Source organism: Alexandromys fortis, unplaced genomic scaffold, assembly GCF_014885135.2.
Source record: "Alexandromys fortis isolate MF-2015 unplaced genomic scaffold, M_Fortis_MF-2015_v1.1 scaffold_178, whole genome shotgun sequence".
Lineage (NCBI taxonomy): Eukaryota > Metazoa > Chordata > Mammalia > Rodentia > Cricetidae > Alexandromys > Alexandromys fortis.
Window position 1 is genome coordinate 2,065,876 of NW_026068054.1, and position 10,860 is coordinate 2,076,735.

The window sequence follows — 10,860 nt, forward strand, 5'->3', positions numbered from 1 at the left end:
CTTGGAGAGGGAGTGCCGTTCTTACCACACAATCCCAGTTAGACACAATTAGCTGGCTGAGGCCAGGACTGGCCACCCATTGACCAGGCAGATGGTCACCTGACCCATGACTGAGTCACCTCAGAACCCCAAAACTGGTTTATTTTGAACCCAGAACACTAAGTAATAGCCCCACATTTTTGCATGAACTAAAACCTACGTAAAATGTCCTGGCTGTTTTGAGAACCAAACTAGGAAGTAATTGGTTCTGTGTTTTTTTTCTTTTTTTTTTCAGATTGTCTTTAAATAATTTTTTAAGATTGTTTTGATGTCAGGCGTGCACCCGAGGAATGAAACATGAAGAAACACTTAGTACAAAATTCTCTGCACTGCAGTGCAGAAACGCCTACGAAAAATTAGCCCTGATGATTTAATTTGAAACTTCAGAGGAAGAAGCTCAGTGACAAGCAAAAGGATTGCCCAGGCCTAACATATTAAACTAACTTAAACAAAATAACTCAATCACCCTGGGAGTTAGCATTTGCCATAATTTGGTTTATGGAACCAATATTGAGTAAGAAAGTCAAAATGATTTCTTTCTCTGTAAATTTTTTGGGGGTTTGTTTATAAATGCAGAGATTCCATCATAAAATACATGAGTTTTCTTTAAACCAAGCATGCAAAACATTAGGAATTCCTCCAAAATGGCAAGCAATTTATTCTTGTTTACTCTATTTATTGCCTCCAGGGTGTCCATAAAGTCTGGAAACATAGGCAAATATAAACAATGTGATCAAGGACATCTTCTGTCATAAAAAGCAGCTAATAATATCGAGATCCCCAAGCCTTGCGGACATATTTGATTATCTCCGTCGCGTAGGCAGAGCATGTGAAAATCCAATTCGCATTTCCCAGGTTATATTCAAATACACAGTGTAATTGGGAGTAAATATGTCTTCCTCTATATAATAATGGATTCCATTTGTGCCAAGTGTTCTGGAGGGCAGAGCAAACTGAAAATGGGTTAGTGTAGAAGATGGTTTTGTGAAGCGAAGAATGATCGCGAGAAATGATGGCTCCTGATGTGGTTTTCACAAATTGGGATTTCTCTAAATCAAGACACAGGATGATGAGTTGATGATGATGATGATGATGATGATGAAGATGAGGGTGGCAGTCCAAGTGCCCCGGGCTCTGTCATGTGGCAGATGCTCAGCTGTGCGACATGGTTCATCTCAGCGGAAACACCTATCTGCTTGAGTCAGGGACGTAGGCACAGCGATGCCCTTGTTTTGCTTGAGTTGAGTCTAGACCTGGGAATTCACTAGGAATGAAGTATGTCAGATCAGGAAGACTAGAGAAAGACAAACATCTTTAGGTTGGGTGACGTTGTTTGGAATGTTCTTTCTTACTTCCCTTTAGTGTCAGGCAAAATTTCTGTAGGAGCCCAAGTCCTCGAATGAATTCCTATCAGCTCCATTGTTAGGGAAGCTCTCTTAGTTTCCAAGATTCCAAACTCACACATGCTGACATCCAAAGGTAAGAAAAGTGCTCGCCACAGGGGCTGGTCACTCTACTGGAAGCTCGGTCACACCGAAACTACTTGAAAGATACTTTTGGAGTGGGCTGGTGGTGGTGATGGACACCTTTAGTTCCAACACTTGCAAGGCAGACGTAGGCACATTTCTGGGAGTTCTAGGCCAACCTGGTCTACAGAGGGAGTTCCAGGACAGCCAAGGCTACCAAGAGAAACCCTGTGTCAAACCCACCTCCTCAAAACAAAGGAAGAGAGAAAAAAAAAAAAGAAAGAAACCTTTGAGCCACTTCCGAAGTTCTGGCTCAGAGTTGGAACATCAGGCCTTTGACGCATTGTCATATGCCTCCTTGGGATTTTTCATCCTTGAGAGTAATGGTGAGATCATCTTCATGTGTTGCCACGGCGTCTGAGGGATAGACAAATGTGCTTTAAGACCTGTTGAGTTAGTGATGATATTGATTGCATTAATAAGTCGGGACTTATGGAGCTGGAGTGAGTATTCTGTGTTGGACAGAGCACTTGTACCCCATTTGGAATCTTATCCTCTCAGCCTCCCTTCTTGCCACTGACCCCACGCTCACCGGCTGCACATCAAACCATCTGAGTCTGAGTGTGAGCAAATCTTGTTTAGCACACTGCCTGAGTTAGAGCCTACACACACTCGTGCACATACACATATGCCCCTGGTTGAAAGGGCGCAGTTCCGAGTACCTGCATGTTTGGGGGCATCTGTGTTTGCAGATGTGTGTGTCTTGCTAATCACAGAAGGATTGGCTTGTCTTTCTACACCCCTGCAAATCCTGGAGATATTCTAGTTATCATTTTCAGCAACCCAAGCAATATTTTGATAGAAAATTGCAAAGGAAAAAGTATTTGGGTACCAAAAGTTGTACTGAGTGCAGAAGGGAAAAGTAGCTATCATCTAGAAGAGAAACGACTGGCGTCCATCTCTGCAGCTCCTGCCCTGACTTCTTAGCCAACATTCTTGTTCAGGCCCTAATGGATGGTTTTAACTATCCCCCAGTCACACAGCTCTGGCTTTTTGGCTCTCTGCTGTCCCCCTCCCAACCTTCTCTGAGGCATGTGTCTTTAGCTGATGTAGCTTATTGGATGGCTTCTGTCCAGGAAGCAGTCTCTCCAGATTGCTCCACACAGGACTAGGGCTCTGGACAAGAGGCAGGTAAAATGGGGGAGGCAAAGCTACCAACAAGCACTGCCTTCAGAGGCGCAGCATATACACACCCTGGCCTGAGTGTTCTGACTGAGCCCAGGACCAGGACTCTCCTCTCCTCACCGGTGGAAGTAAAGAGTGCACCTCTCCACTGTTAAAACCCAGAGCCCCACTTTTGGTTTTGCTGAGTCTGACGGCTCAGACCAAGGAGGCATATGACAATGCGTCAAAGGCCTGATGTTCCAACTCTGAGCCAGAACTTCGGAAGTGGCTCAAAGGTTTCTTTTTTTTTTTTTCTCTTCCTTTGTTTTGAGGAGGTGGGTTTGACACAGGGTTTCTCTTCCCTCCTTGGGAAAGCTGGAGGTTTGATATTTTCACTATCTGAAGTGCAGTTCCAAATATCTCCCAGTTACACGTCATCCACCATGAATTCAAGAAAGCCCGCTAGCCTAAAGGGAAGGGACAGCAGATGTCCCCTCCGTGGTTGAGCAGGTGGTGTCTGGATCTTGTGAGGCGAAGGTGGCGCCATCGTAAATCGTCTCTATACCAATTTTGGTCTGCAAAGCTCAGGCAGAGCCTCAAAGATTAGATCTGGGATAGAGGGCATGTGGATTTCTCAACTGAGGGAAGGAGGCTGCTTCAGGGACTGCTGACTAGGGCGGGGTTCCCAGTACCTTCAGGCTCTGTAAAAATTATCAAAGATCGCATCTCCTCTCCTCAAGAAGACCTTTGGGATGGGGGCTGGGGACAGAATTCCAATCACCCACATTTCACCGAAACCTCCTTTGGAATTTAGAAATTCTAGAACGATGAGGGCCAGATCACTTCTCTGCCTGAGGGGGAAAATGCTTCCTGGGTTCAGGTAATTTCTCAGAGTTTGCGACACCCACTCTGTGTCTCAGCCTTTACAGGAAATCATGGCTCCAAAAGGCAGAGCTCTAGACATATTGCAAGTCCTCCCTGAAACTTAATAGTTGCAAGACACCGTCAACTGTGGACGTGGCTCCCTGGTAGACACTGTCAACGGTGGACCTGGCTCCCTCTGGTAGACCGCTTGCCTAGAACCCTAGCTTTGGTTCCTAGCACAGCAAAACAAACAAACTGGCTTCTGCTTCCACCACTTTCTATGATTCTGTTTAGGTAGCTGATCAAACAGGCATCATGGAGGCAAACTAGCTGTTTCCCCAGATTCTTGTGGCCATCATTCTCGATTCCTGAGACCTGATTGTGAGGCAGAATCCCAGGGCAAAGTCCTGCAGGCTGGCGCAGAGCGCTGATTGGAGTTTTGAATGGCTGTTGAATATTAACCCCGACACTGTCCTGGACAGTAAGTCTCGGGGCCTGCACTGTTGACTTTGGGCTGGGCAGTCCCTTTAGATGCCCTGTGTCTTGGGAGGCTGGGCAGCATCCAGACACTATCCTGTACCCATGTCCTCTCTAGTCATGACAGCCAAAATGTCTCTGGGTGTCTCCAATGCCTCTTATGGGGTCAGTGTTAACCAGTTGAAAACTGTAGCTTTCTTCAAGGAGAAAAGCCATGTAGTAGATATTTCTGCTCCACTTGAGAGAGGACGTGTGGGAAGAGTGTCTTTCTGGATATAATGTAAAGAAAAAAAAAAAACAATGTATTCTCACCATGTAACAAAATGTTAAGCAGCCACTGAAAATGTTTTAAAGACACTTTGGGGGCTCTCCCCTGCATGATGTGAAGCAGGACAAGACAATGTGGGCACCACCTGGATTCTGCACCATGTCCACATCTGAAAACACTAAAAAAGTCCCCAAAGGTAAAAGCGCAACAATGAAAGCCATAGTCATTTCTGGGCAGTAGGATAATGTAGTATGTACTTCCTTATTTAGCCTGTGCTTTTCCAAACGATTCACCTCATGCGCATCTTGCATTGCACAACACCAGCTATTCCCAACGCTGGGCTGGGAAGCCGCACACTGCCATCCTCGGCTCTATGTCTGGCTTCCTTCAGCACCGCACCACACCGGAAGCAACCCCTTTTCCCAGCCATTCCTGTGACCATTCGGCTGCTCATTAAACATTTACATCATGGGCTTCACTCTGGGGCTGAGGTCCCAAGGTCAGAATTGTTTACACACACCTTGCTTCTCAGTTGGAGGACTATTTCACTCATTCCTCCCTGACCCCAGCACTGTGCGCCGGGGGCTGGGACATTCAGTGATGAGGAACAGAGCGGGAGTCCCTGTCCTTAGGAAGAAAACGGTGAATCAATAGACAAACGCAATAGGTACAGACGATGAGGTAAGACAGCTAGCTCCAGGGTAAGAGAGTTGCGGGAGCAAACAGCAAAAATACGAAACCAAACAGATACTGAAGACAGTCACTGGGAGAGAGTGCAGCTTAATTGGGTTGAACGGTCATCCAAGGCCTGCCTCTCTTTGCAAAGAAGAAGTGAAGAGTGGAGAGACTTGCGGGAACAAACTGACAAAAGCCCGAAGTTGCAATTTTGCAGACAAAGGGGAGAGTAGTGAGGGGTGGGGTTGGGGTGTGGCTAGGGATTGGGGGTTGCCAAGAGGCAACAGACAGCTTCCAGGCTCCTGTGTCAGTCTTGGGTATAACCTACAAGACGTTATATTGGCAGAGGTAAATCCGATTTTGGGGCCAGGACCCTGGGATCCGTCTTCAAGGTGATTCTGGGATACTAGAATATTGTCTACCTGAACTAGTGAGTCCTGCGTGCCAGACCCGAGTTCATCAGTGGCATCTCAAGTGGTCTGATGGCGGGCAAAGTATGAGAAGAGCTGGCCTCACCTGTACATTGCACCTCGCAAGACGGTATGGACGGTAGGCACGAGGGGACAAACCTGTAATCCCCCATTCTTGAAATATAAAAGGATCTCAAATTCAAGGTCAGCCTGAGGTATACAGTGAGAATCTGTCTCAAAAAAAACCTAAATCCAAATCAAATATATACACTTAGAGGAGATGGGTACTGTGTGATAAAAGATGACTGAACAACAAAATATCTGGTTATACCATCACTTTTCTCTGGGGTGAAGGAACCACAGTATAGGAGACAAGTACAGCTACAGTTGTGCCCGTGGCTCTTTTCCGTGGACCGAATGAAGTATGGCTTTGGAATCTAGACGTGACTTTACAAGGGTTCATCTGGGGGCAATAGATATAGAACTCTTTCTTCCTTCCTTCCTTCCTTCCTTCCTTCCTTTCTTTTTTTTTTTTTTTTTTTTTTTTTTTTTGTCTTTAGTTGTTTTGTTTTTTTAAAGAAAGGAAAGTTCCAAGCCAGGCGTGGTAAAGTACTCTTTTAATTCCAGCACGTGGGATACAGAGGCAGGTGAATCTCTGAGTTTGAGGTCATCCTGGTCTACAGAGTGAGTTCCAGGACAACCAAAGTTACACAGAGAAACCTGTCCCCCTCAAAATATAAAAATAAAATAAAAAAAAACCAACAACAACAAAAACCAAAAGAAAAAAGAAAGGAAGGAAGGAACTTTCCTTATTAAAACAGCTATTTATTTGTGAGTGTGGTGGTTCATACTTTTAATCCCAGCACTTAGAAGACAGAGGTAGGTGCGTATCTGTGAGTTCGATACCAGCCTGGCCAATGTAGCGAGTTCTAGTACAGCCAGAGCTACATAGTGAGATCCTGTATCAAAAGAAAGGAAGGAAGAAGGAAAAGGCATTCATAAATATTTACAATGCTGGGTTAGTGCTCCACATTTTTAAAAACACATGTGTGTCCTGGGAGCTGATGAGAGAGCTGGGCAGGTGAATACAATTCCACCAGTCCTGAGTTTGATCCTCAGACTCCCCTTGACGAAAGGAAAGAACTGAACACTGATCCTCTGACCTCCACCTTTGCTCACCCACTCTCACCCCCTCCCCCTGCAACCAAAATAAGTTTAAAATCCCTCTGCCTGCCTGCCTGCCTGCCTGCCTGCCTGCCTGCCTGCCTGCCTGCCTGCCTGCCTCCCTCCCTCCCTCCCTCCCTCCCTCCCTCCCTCCCTCCATCCCTTCCTACCTTCGNGCCTCCCTCCCTCCCTCCCTCCCTCCCTCCCTCCCTCCCTCCCTCATGTATCTGACTTCTCACTTTTTTAGGTGCTAGCTGTTGCTGGTTTCAGGACAGATCCCGCCTCCTTCCATTTCTCAGGGAAAAAGCTGTGCACCTTTGTCTATCCCATGGGTCTCCCGACTTAAGTACTTCAGCTGACCCGGGACTCCTAACGGGCTTGTCCTTTGAAGCTCGTGCGCTGTGATTTCTAGCAACCTTCTCTAATCCTGGAATAAACATTGTGTTTCCTTCAGAGTGTTTCAGAAGGACCAAGAGTTAGAAAAGGTCCCGTCTCCATCAGCTCTCTGCGGTAAAAGGATGTGGGTCCATCGGGCAGAGAACACAGGCGGGTGGACGTTGCCAAGCTTACCCCATGATGGTCAAGCCCACTGACCCACAAGCTCTCTCAGCTCTGTATCAGTCTCCAGGAGAGCCAGAAAGGAATGACTTGCTTCCTCTTCTCTGAGAAACAATCACTGTGTTCCTTTTCTGCCTGTATTGTCACTGAGAAATTGTCACTGTGCAAGGAGGCTACTAGGTCAGGGATGGCCTTGGCTGGCGCAGTGTCTGGCCTCGCTGGCTTGCCCTGCTCCACGCTTAGGGTATAGATGCTAGCATCTTTCAGCAGCCACCAGTATCCTCAGCATTCATCCCTGCTGAAGCAGCAGCTCTTACTTGGAGTCTGGGGCCGCTCCCCTGGGCAGTCGGCAGGACAGTAGGCAGCAAGAGCTGGCTTGGCTTTGGTCACAGATGTTTCCCTGAACCCCCAACAAAGCCCTGGGCAGTGGAGGTGTTGAATACTTGTCATTCCAGGACTGAAGAAGGCTTTTGAGCTCTGTCCCCGTGTGTGGCCATACTCCAGTGTCCTTTGCATCTTTCTGGACTCTTCCCTGCATGGTTCAGGCTTATACAGTGACCTCCACAGCGTAGGGTGTTGTGAGTGCTGGGGAGTAACCCTGACGCTTGCCAAACTGCCTGATTTAAGAATTGTTTTCTCTTGCTATAGGAGAACTCCTGAGACTAGGTATTTTATGAGGAAAATGGGTTAACCTTGAATAATGGCTCTCCAAGCTTGGAAGGTGCTTTGTGGCAGAAAGAGAGCAAGAGAAAGTCAGGAAGCAAGAAAATGTCAAAGAAGTCACACCTCTCTCCTCTGTCTGTCTGTCTGTCTGTCTATCTGTCTTTCTGACACCTGCTTTTGTGCAGCGAATCCATTCTTGAGGCAACTGCATCCATCTCTTCGTGAGGGCAAATTGCCCACCACTCCAATGGATCCCAAAGGTCTCAGCACCCTGAGGACCTCACAACACCTTTATGGGGACTGAGGCCAACATGTGTTTTCGAGGGGACAAACCACTCCCAAACATCAGCTCTCACTCTACTGTTTGATGTAGGGAGGCGAGGGCTGAGGACAGAGGGAAAGTAGGTTACTGGTGGGAAGGGAATTCTGGGTGGAACCTGCTCTTTCTCTGTGACCATGATGATCCCGTATAGGGCTTCCCTAGCCCGGGAAAGGCCCTGGCCTGGGACCTGCACTGAAGAACACAATTCTTCCTGGATTAATGCCCTTCTCTGGGAAGCTAGCCTGTTTATGTCTTTGTTGTGACTGAGCCTGAATCGAACCTTCTAAGGACAAAGATGATAGAAGTTTATTGCCAGAGAAAAAGCACAATTTCTGGAATAGTGATTTGACTACCTCATTGATTTGTGATAGTGATTTGACTATCCAAGCTTGTAGAGAGAAATCTCAAATATCTTCATATTTACCGGATGTCTTATTTGTGTGAAACAATGGCTTCCCCTAAAACATTTCATATGTGATGGATACAGTGCACTTTGATAGTGGTCACCCTCTTCATCTCTTTTATTCCCTCTGCTCCTGTTATTGGTCCCTTTCTATTGCCATGTCTTTGAGATAAATATAGATTACTCATGCAAGACAGATCGTACAGTATTTTTCTAAGTCTGGCTTATTTTGCCTAATATGATTACCTACATTTCCATCCTTCGAATGGCATTATTTCATCCTTCTTCATGGCTGAATAGTACTTTAGTGTATATATCTATCACATTTTATTTATCCTTTTTCCTAGTCTGAAAAATCCTGAACATAATTCTTCTAAAAATGTATTAGTGTGTGAGGAAGGGGCTGCGCAGGCTCCGGTGAGGTCAGAAGACAGCTCTGTGGAGTCAGAAAGCTCCAGTGAGGTCAGAAGACCGCTCTGTGGAGTCAGGTCTTTCTGCCCACCTCCACAGGGTTCTGGGGATTACACTCAGGTGAGCAGGCTCACAAACTAAATGCCTTTGCTGCTGAGTCATCTCCCCAGCCAAGATCCTGAATATAACTTTCCTCTGCTGTTTACTCAGACGCTCCAGGCAGATCTTAGAAAAGTGACAATTCTCCAGACCTCAGTTTCTTAATCTGTGATGAGGGGCGGAGCTTCCAAGGGCCTCATCCCCCTTCACCAGAGTCAGAGGAAACAGTTTTGGAAAGCGCAGCATGGGGGCCCAGAATGATTCCCACGGAAAGCCTGGCTTTGAGAGTCCTGTTCTTTTCTGAACAGCTCCAGGGAGAACTCCCTTCTGCAGGGAGCTGAGGTTCTGTCTGATTCCCCTCAAGGCGGCCTCATGCCATGAACGGCCTTATTGATGTGTCAGGCAAGCTATCTTGGACAGTTTGGGGAGGAACTGTAGGAGTCCCGTAGGAGCGAGAAGCACTTAGCTCCCTCTGCCACAGCTGTTGAGATGTGGGAAGCAGACAACACTCAACTGACTGAAAAATATCCCTGGAAACTAGAACGTTGGAACGAGAGACCTTTGAGTTTTAAGTGCTGGCAAGACTCTCGCATTTGTTGGCCAGGCTACAGGAGCCAAGCGAAACACTCAGTAGAGCGAGTGGCGGGAGTCTGCAGGCTGTGGCTGCCTCCCCAGGCACTACTGGAGCTCTGAACACATTGCTTGTTCAGTTGGTGGAATCTACTGGAAGATCCCCCAGGGCTCTTCACCCTTGGGCTTTTTCCTCTCAGGTCCTAGAGTCGCACCTGGGCTTCTGTGACGACAACTGGTAGTTACGCCTCGGACCTTATTTAGAAATAAGCTGTTTGCAGATGGACACTGTTAAGATGAGGTCTAGATACTTCAACATGGCGGGTTCTACATCAGAGAAGATGATAAACCCAAGCAGAGGAGACAGTAAAGGCTTGCTATGTGGCAGTGTTGAGGCAGAGGTTAAAAGACCAGGTCTACATACATGCCCTGGGGTGCCAAGTATTTCTGGCATTAGCAGAAGCTGAGGTAGGCAGAGTAAATGCTCCCTCAGAGATGGTACAGCTCTGCCAATGTGAGTTTAGACCATGCATCTCCAACCCAAGACCCTCTGCTGTTTCATCTACTGTCCGTCTCAGATAGGGGAGCTGTGGGTGGATACAGTTTGCCATCCCTGAAACTGCCTGATGGTGCTTTACTGAGAGGTGGAGACTGAAGACTCTCCAGTAGGCTGTTGGAGGATGTCTGTCACATCTGCTTGTGCAAATGGCTGACATCCTGCCCACCGTGGCCACACAATCTTGGATGTCCAGCTCCGGGAACCACAAAGTAAATGAGCTCGGTAAACCTCCAGTCTTACTGATTCTCTTTTTTTTTGGACTGAGATCAAGTGTGTCAGTGTTGTACGTGAGGGCTTGCCTCACACCCTGACTCCCCAAAATGCTCCCAGTTTGGGATATTCTGTTGTAGCAACAGCAAACAGATCATGACCCCCATCCTGCCAATCATCTCAGGGCTTGTCACATCCTCATGGCACATCCTACACAAGGGACCCAACCCCACTCTCAGGATCCCCAAAGGTCCTACGTTTGAATGACTCCCCTAGGCGTATTCTTGATGTTCCAGGAATGTTGGAATCTAGCTTTGTGTAACGGAGAAAGTGTGGACTGCAGAGATGGTTTTTACACAGAGTAGAGACACAGCAGCTGCTCGTGCCTGCGAGTGTTCCCCTCCCAGTGACAGCAACTTGTGATGACTGGATGGGTGGCTTGCAGCCTGAAAATACACAGGAAGAAAGAGGAGCTTGCGGGCAGGCAAAACGCCACACATTTCTAGCTAGCTGGAAGGATCATTTCCTACGGGATTTA